General features: G+C 42.7%; 1 protein-coding gene across 1 annotated transcript in view; it reads left to right on the plus strand.

The window, feature by feature from the left end:
- The window catches only part of DOCK4 (dedicator of cytokinesis 4), a 254,581-nt gene that overhangs the window by 146,692 nt on the left and 93,802 nt on the right, over positions 1-14,087 (plus strand).

The raw sequence follows: 14,087 nt of genomic DNA on the forward strand, positions 1-14,087 counted from the left end.
AAGGAAAATGTCTCTTTAAAGGAAAAGCATATTTGCAAGCAGACTGGTTTGGCATGATTATGGTGCTGTGTTGTTGCTGAGAAATGATGCAGGGAGGAGCTCACATCTTACTTTCAGCTGAGTCCGCACACAATGCGTTGACTCTCGCAAATGTAAATCATCCTCATGACTTGCAGATTTTTAATAGACGCTACCTTCTTCTTATAAAGATCTGTCTTTGCATTCCTGTGTACCTAAATCAGAAATAAACTAAGGCTCTGAGGCAAGAATAAATAAGCTTCTATACTTCATTAATCAAGGAGGTATAAATAGGCATTTAAAACTCAGTAATGAGACTCAGCTTTATCTATGGGCATGGATTTCTCTTGAACTTCTTCCTGAAACTTGACAACTGAGAATTCACTCTTGTGTTTTTACTGCCAATTAAACATCTGTCTTTCTGCATCTTGATCGGTATTACTAATCACTTAAAACATGCACAGAACTCAATAAGGCAGTTTTAGCATTATCATGAAAATACTCTGCTGGTGTGACTGCAATATTTAGAACAATAAAATGTGTGAGTCACGTGCCATTTCATTTGAAGGTAGATTATATATGTTTGTTTAATGCAAGCATTCAGTTGAAATCTTATGGCTTATTAGCTAGGCTTTATTTGTTGTATTACTGTTGGACATGTAATTTGAATCAAATGAGTATTGTAGATGTTAGGGGTGGTAACAGTGGAAGCAGTTTTACTTAGCACACTGTAACTCTCATTAAGAAGCCTTTTTCCATTTATTTATGATTTAGTGACCTTCTACTCTGTGTCATCAAATTTTCGAAGGTCTGTTAATAGCCCTTGTATTCCTTCACTTTCCAGTTGTGAAATAATGTGATGTAATAAACTGCAAAAAACGTGTTATAGCAGAGTATTGTATAGCAGCTACTGGAGGAGTTTCTCAACTTGATTTCAAAGAATTGTGCAGGCTCAGTTTGTCCATTCCCCCCCCCCCCCCAATTACAAAAAGAATATATAGGTTCTAGTCTGCTGCTTTCTCAGTCCAAAGGTATGCATAGCTCAGCTTGGAAAATGGACAACTTTTATTCTATGTTTGCTGACATGGAAGATATTTTTTCCTAAAGATAATCATCTCACTCTTGCAATGGTGAATTTCAAGGGCTAACCAGAGCAGTATGCCGTAGGCACTGAAATGCCTGCAGGAACCTAGCTTTTGAAATGCCTTTTTCTTTTAAAGCTCCCCTTTCATTTTGTTTCTCTTCTAGTGTCTTTTTTCAGAGATAAATTAGAGAACTTCATCTTTTGCCACAGGAAATGGTCATTAATTAGATCTTATTTTATATTTTTGTTGAAAGTAAGTGTGTTGCTATGGCTAATTAGCACTTAGTTTAGGGTTCTGAACCAGACTGTATTGAATTATTCATTAAGAAATACTTCATGCTGCTAAACTACAGTATCTCTTTTACAAATCACATATTTTAAGTCTCTCTCCTATTCTGGTTTATTTAAACTCTCTGTGACCTTCATTTTTCATCATATCAATCCTTTTCTCTTTGGAGGTTTTGCCATTAAAAGTAACTAGGATCAGCATACATGCCAAACCAAAATTTTGTTGACAATAATAATGCATGATTTTATAGAGCAATGCTTTTTATGTCACTGGAGCCTGACAGGGTGAAGCCACAGAATGCTCTTTCCAGGACCCATGGAATGTTTTAATGAGCTCCAGGTGTTTTAGGAAATGAAGTATATAGGTGGAAAAAAACATGTAGTATTCAAAAAGGCTGTGAAATAGGTAACTCGCTTTATTTTAGCTGATATAAGAAGGACAGGCAGTGAATGTGTCATCTTGTGAGTCTAATCAAGATGCATTTTCTAGATTTAAGCAGGATTTAAGGGTAGACTTAATACAACAACTAGTAAACTCCTTTCCATCATCCTAGTGTGGCAATCTGCAGATGCACAAGCCAGTAGTCTTGGAAAGCTTTGTACAGCATTGAAGGACGACTGTGCTTACCCCCTGAATTTCTGTATTCACCATTCCTGGAAGGACAGACAACCACATCATTACTTAGTACATAAAATTCAGCATTTAATATTTATGAACATACTATAATTTTTAAGCAGAACTTTAAGTTAGATTAATGTACACAATAGGTGATTTAATGTGAAAGCCCTTTTGTATTTTTCTGTATGTAGTTTTACCAGCTGTTACAGAGCTGATAACTATGACTGAGCTAGTCAGTCCTGACTGCAAAGTTCTTGGGTTGTAATCCTTTACTCTGAATTTTTTGGTCCTCTTCTCATCCTGTTGATGCAATTTTGCAAATAACCTGGACTAAGACTCTAAATGAAGCTGCAGTATTCATTTCTGTAACAGAATTGTCATACTTTCAGATTTATTTGTCTTAACAATACAAGTCATATTGTTTCTCAATGTTCTGTTTGGTTTCTTTTACAATTTCTTCTCATTCAGCAGATAGAATGAGCTGCCCAGGATTTTGCAGTGCTTCTAAGTTTCCTACACTAAGCTTTCATATGCTTAATTTAGGAAACAAAACTTAGGGGTTTTTACCATCACATCTGGTTGCTTTGCATTTGTCAGCTTTTAACTTCATTAGACGTCCTTTAGCTGTCCAGTTAAATCTCATCAGAATCCTATTTTTGAAAGCTACTGAATATATTCATTACTTCTTCATCTGGATTATTAAAAGGTCTTCTATTCTTTTCATGTGCAAGCACACACTCTCCAGTCTTTCTTGCTTTCTATTTTCAGAAGCTTTTAAGATGAAACTAGAACAAGAATCTTTGTCTTTTTATACAAATTATCTCACAAAATGCTATCCTCATCATAACATGCATTTTCCAATTATGTCATTTTGACTAGAAGCATATTCCCTCTTTCAAAGTTTAGAATAAGAGTCTGGAGAGCAAAAATGTAAAGAAAGCTATGGAATCTGTTCTCTTCATCATGGTAAGTATCTGTATCTGTCAGTGGGCTCTTTAGTAAAGAGCTGTTGATTCTAGGAAAAGAAATATATGTCTGACACACTTAAGCATTTTTCTCCTACGAGCAGTGGTATGAATTTTTCCAGTCTTCTTTATCCTGTATGGAGTACAAACAGCCTAAATTTAACACCTGCCATTGTTTTCTGTTCTGATTTCCCAGAATCCAGATACATGTATTTTTCATTACTGAAAGTAATATTGCTTAGATATATTAGTTACACAAAATATGCTTAAGCAATACTGTGGAGTAAAGACACCCTGAATTTTGACCTTTCACAAAACTGTAGTATTCTATGGGGAATAGCCTCTGCTTTCCAAATCCTATTTTAATACTTTTTTAAAACTTTAATCGTATCTACCTAAGGAATTATCATTTCCACAAGTCACTGGTGAAAACAAAGATGACTACATACTTCGTAGGACAAGTGCTAGGAACTTCTAGGTTGGTTTTCTTCTTCTTCCCATCTATCTCCTCTGTTTTGTTTTCTCTGTTCGTTAGGAATTGAAAGAAAAGGAAAGAACTATGGAAAGGAAAGAAAAGACAGAATTTAATTGGACTTCCCTTGATATAAAGTCTCTTGAAATGGAGGATGGGGAAAAGGCTCTTCAGTTTATAGTATTTGGAAGAGTAAGCTGGCTTTCTTTTGAGCATTGAATAAGTAGCAGTGATGCACAGGAAGTGTATACAAGGATAGTTGTGGCTTGGAAGTCTTCTTTTAACCAGGCAAGGAGCACTAGCAAACTAACATGAGTGCTTTGGCTGTGTAAAAATACATGGTCTTTCAAAATTCTGTTGGAAATACTTTCTTTATATTGTAGCTGTACAAAACCAAGTGGTCAAAGTTTTCTGTTAATAAAACCTTGTCTTTTATTCCCCACTTGTTCAAAGCAACTTGTGTTACATTTCATTGTTAAAATCATAGAATCATAGAATCGTAAGGGTTGGAAAGGACCTTAAGATCATCTAGTTCCAACCCCCCTGCCATGGGCAGGGACACCTTGCACTAAACCATGTGGTCCAAGGCTCTGTCCAACCTGGCCTTGAACACCGCCAGGGATGGAGCATCCACAACCTCCCTGGGCAACCCATTCCAGTGCTTCACCACCCTCACTGTAAAGAACTTCTTCCTTATATCTAATCTAAACTTCCCCTGTTTAAGTTTGAACCCATTACCCCTTGTGCTACCCCTACAGTCCCTAAGGAAGAGTCCCTCCCCACCATCCTTGTAGACCCCCTTCAGATACTGGAAGGTTGCTATGAGGTCTCCACGCAGCCTTCTCTTCTCCAGGCTGAACAGCCCCAACTCTCTCAGCCTGTCTTCATACGGGAGGTGCTCCAGCCCTCTTATCATCCTCGTGGCCCTCCTCTGGACTTGCTCCAACAGCTCCATGTCCTTTTTATGTTGAGGACACCAGAACTGTACACAGTACTCCAAGTGAGGTCTCACAAGAGCAGAGTAGAGGGGCAGGATCACCTCCTTCGACCTGCTGGTCACGCTTCTTTTGATGCAACCCAGGATACGGTTGGCTTTCTGGGCTGCAAGTGCACACTGCCAGCTCATGTTAAGCTTCTCGTCAACCAACACCCCCAAGTCCTTTTCTGCAGGGCTGCTCTGAATCTCTTCTCTGCCCAACTTGTAGCAGTGCCGGGGATTGCCCCGACCCAGGTGTAGGACCTTACACTTGGCTTGGTTAAACTTCATAAGGTTGGCATCGGCCCACCTCACAAGCGTGTCTGGATGGCATCCCTTCCCTCCAGCGTATCAACTGAACCATACAACTTGGTGTCATCGGCAAACTTGCTGAGGGTGCACTCAATCCCACTGTCCATGTTGCCGACGAAGATGTTGAACAGGACCGATCCCTGAGGGACACCACTCGTTACAGGTTTCCAACTGGACATCGAGCTATTTACCACAACTCTTTGCGTGCGGCCATCGAGCCAGTTTTTTATCCACCAAGTGGTCCATCTATCAAATTGATGTCTCTCCAATTTAGAGACAAGGATGTCGTGCGGGACAGTATCGAATGCTTTGCACAAGTCCAGGTAGATGACATCAACTGCTCTGCCCCTGTCCATCAGTTCCGTGGCTCCATCGTAGAAGACCACCAAATTGGTCAGGCAGGATTTCCCCTTAGTGAAGCCATGTTGGCTGTCACCAACCACCTCGTTGTTTTTCATGTGCCTTAGCATGTTTTCCAGGAGAAACTGTTCCAAGATTTTGCCAGGCACAGAGGTGAGGCTGACTGGTCTGTAGCTCCCCGGGTCTTCCACCTTCCCCTTCTTGAAAATGGGGGTTATATTACCCTTCTTCCACTCATCAGGAACTTCACCTGACTGCCAGGATTTTTCGAATATGATGGACAGTGGTTTAGCAACTTCATTCGCCAGCTCCTTCAGGACCCACGCATGGATTTCATCAGGTCCCATGGACTTGTGCACGTTCAGGTTCTTAAGATGGTCTCAAACCTGATCCTCTCCTACAGTGGGCCTAAGGTCTTCATTTTCACAGTCCCTGCATTTGCTTTCCAAGACTTGGGTTGTGTGGTCAGAGCATTTGCTGGTGAAGACTGAGGCAAAGAAGTCATTAAAAACCTCAGCCTTCTCCAAATCCATGGTAGCCAGTTCTCCTGATAGCTTCTGGAGAGGGCCCACCTTGTCCCTAGTCTGTCTTTTATTTGCTACGTATCTATAGAATCCTTTCCTGTTATCTTTTACATCCCTTGCCAAACTTAATTCTAGCTGGGCCTTAGCTTTCCTAACCTGGTCCCTAGCTTCCCGGGCAATGCTCCTATATTCTTCCCAGGCCGCCTGTCCTCACTTCCACCTTCTATAAGCTTCTTTTTTCCCCTCTAAGTTTCCTCAGCAGCTCCTTGTCCATCCATGGAGGTCTCCTGGCCCTCCTGCTGCACTTTCTTCTAGTCGGGATGCAACACTCTTGAGCACGTAGCAGGTGATCCTTGAATATCGACCAGCAGCCTTGTGCCCCCCTGCCCTCTAGGACTGTATCCCATGAAACCTTACTAAGGAGGTTCCTGAAGAGGCCAAAGTCTGCCTTCTTGAAGTCCAGGGCACTGAGCTTGCTGCATGCTCTTCTCACTGTCCTGAGGATCTCAAACTCAACCATCTCGTGATCACTAGAGCCAAGGCTGCCCTGGAGCGTCACATTTCCAACCAGTCCCTCCCTGTTGGTGAGCACAAGGTCCAGCATGGCACCTCTCCTCGTCAGCTCCTCTATTGCTTGAAAGAGGAAGTTGTCTTCCACACAATTGAGGAACCTCCTGGACTGCTTGTGCCGGGCCGTACCGTCCCTCCAACAAATGTCAGGATGGTTGAAGTCCCCCATGAGGACCAGGGCCTGTGAGCGTGAGGCTGCTCCTATCTGTCTGTAGAGCGCTTCATCCACAGAGTCCTCTTGATCAGGCGGCCTGTAACAGATCCCCACCGTAATGTCCCCCATTGCTGTTTTCCCTTTGATCCTGACCCACAAACACTCCGTTACCTCATCACCTGCCCCCAGACAGAGTTCCGTACTCTCTAGCCTATCACTGACATAGATAGCAACACCCCCTCCCCGTCTGCCTGGCCTGTCTTTTCTAAAGAGCCTGTAACCTTCCATTCCGACACTCCAGTCATAGGAGCCATCCCACCATGTTTCTGTGATACCAATGACATCATATTCCAGTAGCCTTGCACACATCTCTAATTCCTCTTGTTTGTTCCCCATACTACAGGCGTTTGTATAGAGGCACCTTAGCCGAGCTCCAAATGCAGCCAACTCTGGCTGGGGCAGCTGGAACATCTCTACATTGCTCCAAGCACTTATTACAGGTGCTGGCAACTGACCAGGAATGTTGGGATGTTCCCCTCCCCCAACACATCTAGTTTAAAGCTTTCTTGACCAGCCTGGTAAGCCTCCTACCAAAACAGCTCTTCCCCTTCTTTGTCAGACCAGCTCCACCAGCCTCCAGTAGATCTGGCTTCCCAAATGGAGCCCCATGTTCTAAATAGCCAAACCCCTGACTATGGCACCAGCATTCTAACCATTTATTAACCTGCCAAACGCACCTAGCTTTTTTAAGGTCCTCTCCTTTGTCCTGGAGAAACGATGAAAAAACTATCTGAGCTCCAGAGCCCCTAACCACCTCTCCCAGGGCTCTGTAGTCCTTCTTAATGTTCTCCAGGCTACTGCTATCTATATCTCTAGCACCCACATGGACCACTAGGAGGGGGTAATAGTCAGCAGGACTTACTAGAGCAGGCAGCCTCTCAGCAACATCCCTGATCCGAGCCCCTGGCAGGCAACACACCTCCCTCGAGACTGGATCAGGCTGGCAGATGGGTGCCTCTGTGCCTTTCAAAGTAGAGTCCCCTACTACTATGACCCTCCGCTTTTTTCTGGAGGCACCAGTAGTGATTCTCTTTACTGGTGCATCAGCAGGATGCTCATTAGGTGTGGTGGGTGCTTTCTCATTAGCCCCCTGCAGAACTGCGAAGCGGTTCTGGGTGGGGACATCAGATTTAGGAGGAAGCCCCTTGTCGTTAATTGTCCTCTTCCTCCTTTTTTTGTTCGTTTTTCTCGTGACTAATTCCCAGCTTCCTGGGTTGCTGCCCTCCTTCTTTCCTATATGAGCAGTGCTGGACGTTTGCAGCCCCTGCACAGTTTGGGCCTGGAGCAAGCAGCCCAGCTTCCTCTCAGCTTCCCTGGCATCTTTTAGCTCTCCAACAGCCTCCCGCAGCTCAGCCACCTGCTGCAGGAGGACCTCCACCAGGGCGCACTGAGTGCAGCCCTGTCCATTGCGCACCCTCGCCTCAAGAGACCAGTTGAGGCCCTTTCTACACTCCGAGGTCTGCGCCGCAGCCTCCCTTCTCATCGGCTCTGTCTGGGTGCCTACACTGGCCACCGCCGGGGCAGAGCTCCCAGAGCAGGCCCTGGTCCTGAGGCGAGTGCTCACCATCCCGCTCGCCCTGCCTGCGCAAACTGCCGCGCCACGCCCTGGTCGCCGCGCTCCTGGTCGCTCGCGCTCCCTGGGATGGGTTTTTCCCCACTGAGGGCTGGTGCTGTCACTCCTGGCGCCGCCCCCTGTGAGTCACTGCTCGCGTCAGCTGAGCTGCCGGCTCCTGAGCAAGTCAACTGTCAGAAAGGCATTAGCAAGAGTTTAGTATTGCTATAGTATCCCAGGACTTAATCTCTCATCCTCCTGCCCTCTAGGGCATATATTAATAAACACATGTATTTGGATAGGTAAATTATTTACAACCTCCAGGTTGTGACTACTGCATATATGATCAGCTTGTAGTGTGACTTGTTGAAATTTAGGCTGCATACTGGTGGTCAGTGCTGCATCACCCAGACATAGAGCCACCTAGTTTTGAATTGAGCTCTTGTTCCCTGTGTTTCTGTATAACTGCGTGTTCTTATCACAACTTCAGCTGTGCCAGTTCAAAGTTTACTGTGCTAAAAACGGAGTGAAAGATTTCCTGCCCTTGTGTTTTATCTTCCAGTTTTTGCTTGTTATTGTCATTATATCAGCATGGATAGTAAGATCATAGAACCTCTTAGCTGCTAAAAGGCGTAGCATGGATTGACTTGAAGGGTAGGAGGCAAGGTGAACTATGGGTCCCTAGTCCTCTCCACAATTTAAAATCACCTTCTGCATGTTTTTTTGAGGTCATCCCATTGACAGTAGCTACACAGGTCTCGTCCCATTCTACAAAGTATTCTAAGGACTTTTTCTCTAAAACATTTTTCATTCACAAGATTTGTATCCTGGATAATAACATTCTGTCTGTGCTGCATTGAGAAATTTTCAGTCCCTACAACTGAAATTGTTTTAAGAGCTGTTCAACTCATGTTTAGGGTATAAAACAAAGCAACTCATTAGCTTGTATTTTACAGAGATGTAAATGAACAGGAGCTTTCTCTAAACAAAATAATGTTTTCTGCTCCTTTTCAGTTCATGGTTCTAAAGGACCTATAATTCTGAGCAAAGCTTTCAAAAAAGCAGTTCCTAACAAAAGCTCCTAGTGAGTTCTGTGTAATTATTCTTAAATTAGTGGCTGCTGTTGGGACAGTTTAGATTTGCACACTGAAAGCTATAACTATCTGAGATGCCATATTGTTCAAATACAATCACGCTATGTTTTGTTATACTAAATAATCAAATTGGAATTTATTTCACTAGAAAGCTTTTTGAGGATAGCTGGCAAACTAAACGCTTTTCTTTCTAACAAGGACAGCTACCTTTGATCTTTGACAGCTATCTTCAGCTTGAAAACCTTGTTCTATATTAATATGCTACAAGAAATTCTACAGTTCTAAATGTGTTTGGAATATGATAAAAGTCTTGTTATAATATCTGTGTTGCAATTGTAACTCACAGTTTTCTCTGTGTAAGTTTAAAAACCAGTTTTGTGATGAAGGATCATTACTTTGATGCTTAGGTTAGGTACAAATGTTGCTAGAAAAACAAAAGAATAAACAACAGATATTCATACAAATACTCTCCTTGTCCTGGTCTGACCTTCTTCTGTCTAGTGATTACCTGTATTGTTCCTGTCACCTGAGCTTCACTGGCAGCATTCAAGCCTCTGTGACCTGGAGGCAGCTTGCATGTAGGTCCCATAGCTGAGGTATACAAGATGAGCAGCAGTAGACTAGGTCTTGTACACAGGTCCTGAGAAGTGATGATGCAGCATCCTACCTGTGAAAGAAAGGGAGCAAGCAGAGCCATCCCATGATGAAACTGCCCAGCAGAGACGACAGGACTTCTCCTGTCATCTCCAACCTACAAATTACTCCTGCCTCTTTTCTCTTTACTGATTATTTAAAATGTGTGTTTATAGTTGGCAGGTTCAGGAAGGTGGCCTCCATTAGCTAAGTGTGTCCTCCAGCAGTCTGTCTTGTGGCTGGTTTTCAACTTTAATTGACCTTTCCTCACACATTTTATAATTGCCTCTTTCATGTAATTGATGCTGATCAGGTCTCTGTGCTCTGCTCTTGTTCAGCCCTTGAACAATTCATTGCTAGTTGGATTGATGTGTTGAAGCTTCTTAGGTCAGAAACCTTGAGCTGTGATGTGCCTGGTTAGCACCTACATCTGGGGCAAGAAGGGTTTGGAGTTTTTCCTCTCTAGGCCTACAAATAGTGCTTTCATGATTTGTTTGACAGGTCACAGCTGAAATGTATTGGCCAAACCATATGAAGAGGCAGGTTCATATGCTAGTGCTGTTGCTTGTACACATTTTGGTTTAGCAACCCAGACATCTCAATTCAGCACCTTTCACATTCAGTTAAATTCAGATACCAGAGTAAATATCCCTGCAGAATGTGCACAGGAAAGTTAAGGCTGTATAATCATCTGTATCACTGCAGCTTTATGGTTTTTTGTTGATTTCTGTGGAACTTCAATTTATTTCTATATAGCTTTAGAGCTCATTTCATAGTAGAAGCTCTTGTAGGACTGCTTCAGTCTGTAGCTTTTAATATTTAAAGATCTGGTTTTGACTAGCCAAATAGGTGAAATAGTAGAGTACTAACTACTGCCAAAGTGTTGTGGTTAATGGGTCACTCCTTTAATTGAGACAGAATATATTGATACCCTTTTTTAACACATTGCTTTATTTTCTGAAGTAAGAACAAACAGCTTCCTTAGATACACTCTTTGATCCTCACAGTTCTTCTGTTTTTCCAAGAGACAGTTTATTATTCCCTACTCTCACAGGGCCCAACACCAACTTTTTTTTTCTACTTTGTTGTCATCTCACATCCAATGTGCAACAACCTTCTGCCTTACTTATGGTTGGTTGTAATGTGTTAACCTCATTTTTGTTGGGATAGTGGCTAGAAAGAAGCTTTGCCAAGATAAGCAGCTTTCTAAGCAGTGAAATTTAGACAACACAGAAATGCAACACATGGCTTCTTTAATTTGCCTATTTCCAGCCTCTCTTGACTCAGCTCATAACCCACATATCTAGAAGTGTCCTTCACTTCTAAGGAGATCTAGGTGGTTTAGCTTCACCAAATATTGTTAATGATCTTCGTGTGTATTGTTCACCATTCTGTAGTCTTTTCTTCTTGTATGTCAGTCTTAGACAAAGCTGACTTATGGCGTTTGACCCTCCTTGTCTCTAAATTGGAGAGACATCAATTTGATAGATGGACCACTCAGTGGATAAAAAACTGGCTCAATGGCTGCACGCAAAGAGTTGTGGTAAATGGCTCGATGTCCAGTTGGAAACCTGTAACGAGTGGCGTCCTTCAGGGATCGGTGTTGGGACCGGTCCTGTTCAACATCTTTGTTGGTGACATGGACAGTGGGATTGAGTGCGCCCTCAGCAAGTTTGCCGATGACACCAAGCTGTGTGGTTTGGTTGATACGCTGGAGGGAAGGGATGCCATCCAGAGGGACCTTGACACGCTTGTGAGGTGGGCCGATGCCAACCTTATGAAGTTTAACCAAGCCAAGTGTAAGGTCCTTCACCTGGGTCGGGGCAATCCCCGGCACTGCTACAGGTTGGGCAGAGAAGAGATTCAGAGCAGCCCTGCAGAGAAGGACTTGGGGGTGTTGGTTGAGGAGAAGCTTAACATGAGCCGGCAGTGTGCGCTTGCAGCCCAGAAAGCCAACCGTATCCTGGGCTGCATCAAAAGAAGCGTGACCAGCAGGTCGAAGGAGGTGATCCTGCCCCTCTACTCTGCTCTTGTGAGACCTCACTTGGAGTACTGTGTACAGTTCTGGTGTCCTCAACATAAAAAGGACATGGAGCTGTTGGAGCGAGTCCAGAGGAGGGCCACGAGGATGATAAGAGGGCTGGAGCACCTCCCGTACGAAGACAGGCTGAGAGAGTTGGGGCTGTTCAGCCTGGAGAAGAGAAGGCTGCGTGGAGACCTCATAGCAGCCTTCCAGTATCTGAAGGGGGTCTACAAGGATGGTGGGGAGGGACTCTTCCTTAGGGACTGTAGTGGTAGGACAAGGGGTAATGGGTTCAAACTTAAACAGGGGAAGTTTAGATTAGATATAAGGAAGAAGTTCTTTACAGTGAGGGTGGAGAAGCACTGGAATGGGTTGCCCAGGGAGGTTGTGGATGCTCCATCCCTGGCGGTGTTCAAGGCCAGGTTGGACAGAGCCTTGAGCCACGTGGTTTAGTGCAAGGTGTCCCTGCCCATGGCAGGGGGGTTGGAACTAGATGATCTTAAGGTCCTTTCCAACCCTTATGATTCTGTGATTCTATTCGATACTGGTTAATAGGGTTACTAACTGGATTTTGATACCCACATGTTCATTGTACAGTCTGGAGGCCCTGGTGAATTCAGAAAGCTGAAAGAAAACTGTCACAACAGGAGCTGGGGGATGGAAGTGCTCCATGAAAACAGGGAAAAATGAGCTGCCCTTTCTTTTGAAAGAAATGCTTTCAGGTGATCTCGATCTTTGATACCATGTAACTTTGTTATAGGTAGAGGTAGGTTTGTCAACTTAAAGTTGAGCATCGTTTTCAATATTGTTTTCAGTTGCTTATTCCTGTACCAAACTTCATGCTGAAAATAACCATTGGATGTTTTCAGTGAAACAGAGAAGGGGACGTTGTGTTTATCAACATGGAAATAAAATGGAATAAGTATGTTGCTTTTTTTGTGATGTTTAAAGTCTCATCATGTCTGATTGAGATTCCATTCTATAGGCATGTTTTCAACCAGTAATTAAAATCTGATGTACTGTACTATTTAAGATGTACCTCTCATTTCTGTGTAAATTCCTCGTATTTGTTCAAGTATAAAACTGTGAAAATCTCAATACACATACCTAGGAGAGATTTGAGTCATGCAAATACTATGGTATCTGAAGATACCATTTGTACTCACCAAAGCCTACCTCAGAACTCAGATATTCAGTAGGACTTTGCCTTTCAGTGCTACTTATGGCTGTAACTGTCCCTCTTAGTGAAAAGATGACAGTATTACCTGTCTGATATACTGGTTAAGGCAAAGAGCCTAGAAAAATGGTTCATGTTCTTGTAATCAAACATGTAATTACAGTTGCCATAAATTAAAAAGATCAGTTAAAGGAATATAGATAAATTCAACAATTTTCCGATGTTTGCATTGTAGAGGAAGTTAGAATTGTTTTTATTGGAACAGGCACCACAAAAAAGTGTCCTAACTTAGTCTTACACAGACAATCTCAATTTTTTGATAGAGAATTTCTCTTAAGGAAGATTGAAGCAATGGCGTTTCTACAGTGAGGAAATAAAAGTGATTAAGATATCTCCAGAACAATATATTTAGATTGAAATAATTTTTAAAATTTTGATCCAAATATATTTTTTAAGTTTTTATTTTAATTTTCTTTCCTTTTTCCTTTCCAGAGTGGAAGTCACTTTCCAAATCCATTTTCTTTTGTTACTGTTGGCTATTTTCTGATAAGGCTTTGTGCTTGACTTTTACAACCTCATTGACTTCCTGATTTTATGAGCTTTTACTTACAATATGTTCATACAAATAGTGTGCTAAAGATTTGTCAGCAGCATGGTTTTAAGTTCTTAACATTCCAGTACACATATCTGTCCTGTGAACAAGCAGGGTACTCAACAAAATGATCCCATGCTAGCTGTATAATGTGCACAGTTTATTAAACAAGCACACTAAAGTGAATACGCACACTAAAGCAAACAAGCATGCTAATGCAAATAAGGTGTATATATATAAATGTATACGTATAGCACAGAGGAAAATTAGCAAATCATTACTGCATAGAGAGAACAGAGATTAAGAAGAAATACATCACCAATTACCACCTAATCATCATCCAGGCCCACACTTCAAGCTGGGAAGCCCCATTGCAGCCAGTGCCAGGAGTCTGGAATTCGGAAAATTCCTAGGCGGTGCATCTACCCATAGGTGAGGCTTTGGATTTGGCTACAAGAAGGTCCTGCTTTTATACCCTTAGAAAAACAACTAGCTTTATGGCAGATCTATAATTGTTCACTCTTGGGGTCGTGCAATTTCTCTTAATATACTGTTGTCCATACCGAGAACGTTGGCCAGGTGCCCTGGTGTGGCCAGGTATGAAGGTCATAGAC

This window comes from Strigops habroptila, chromosome 3 (assembly GCF_004027225.2).
Source record: "Strigops habroptila isolate Jane chromosome 3, bStrHab1.2.pri, whole genome shotgun sequence".
Lineage (NCBI taxonomy): Eukaryota > Metazoa > Chordata > Aves > Psittaciformes > Psittacidae > Strigops > Strigops habroptila.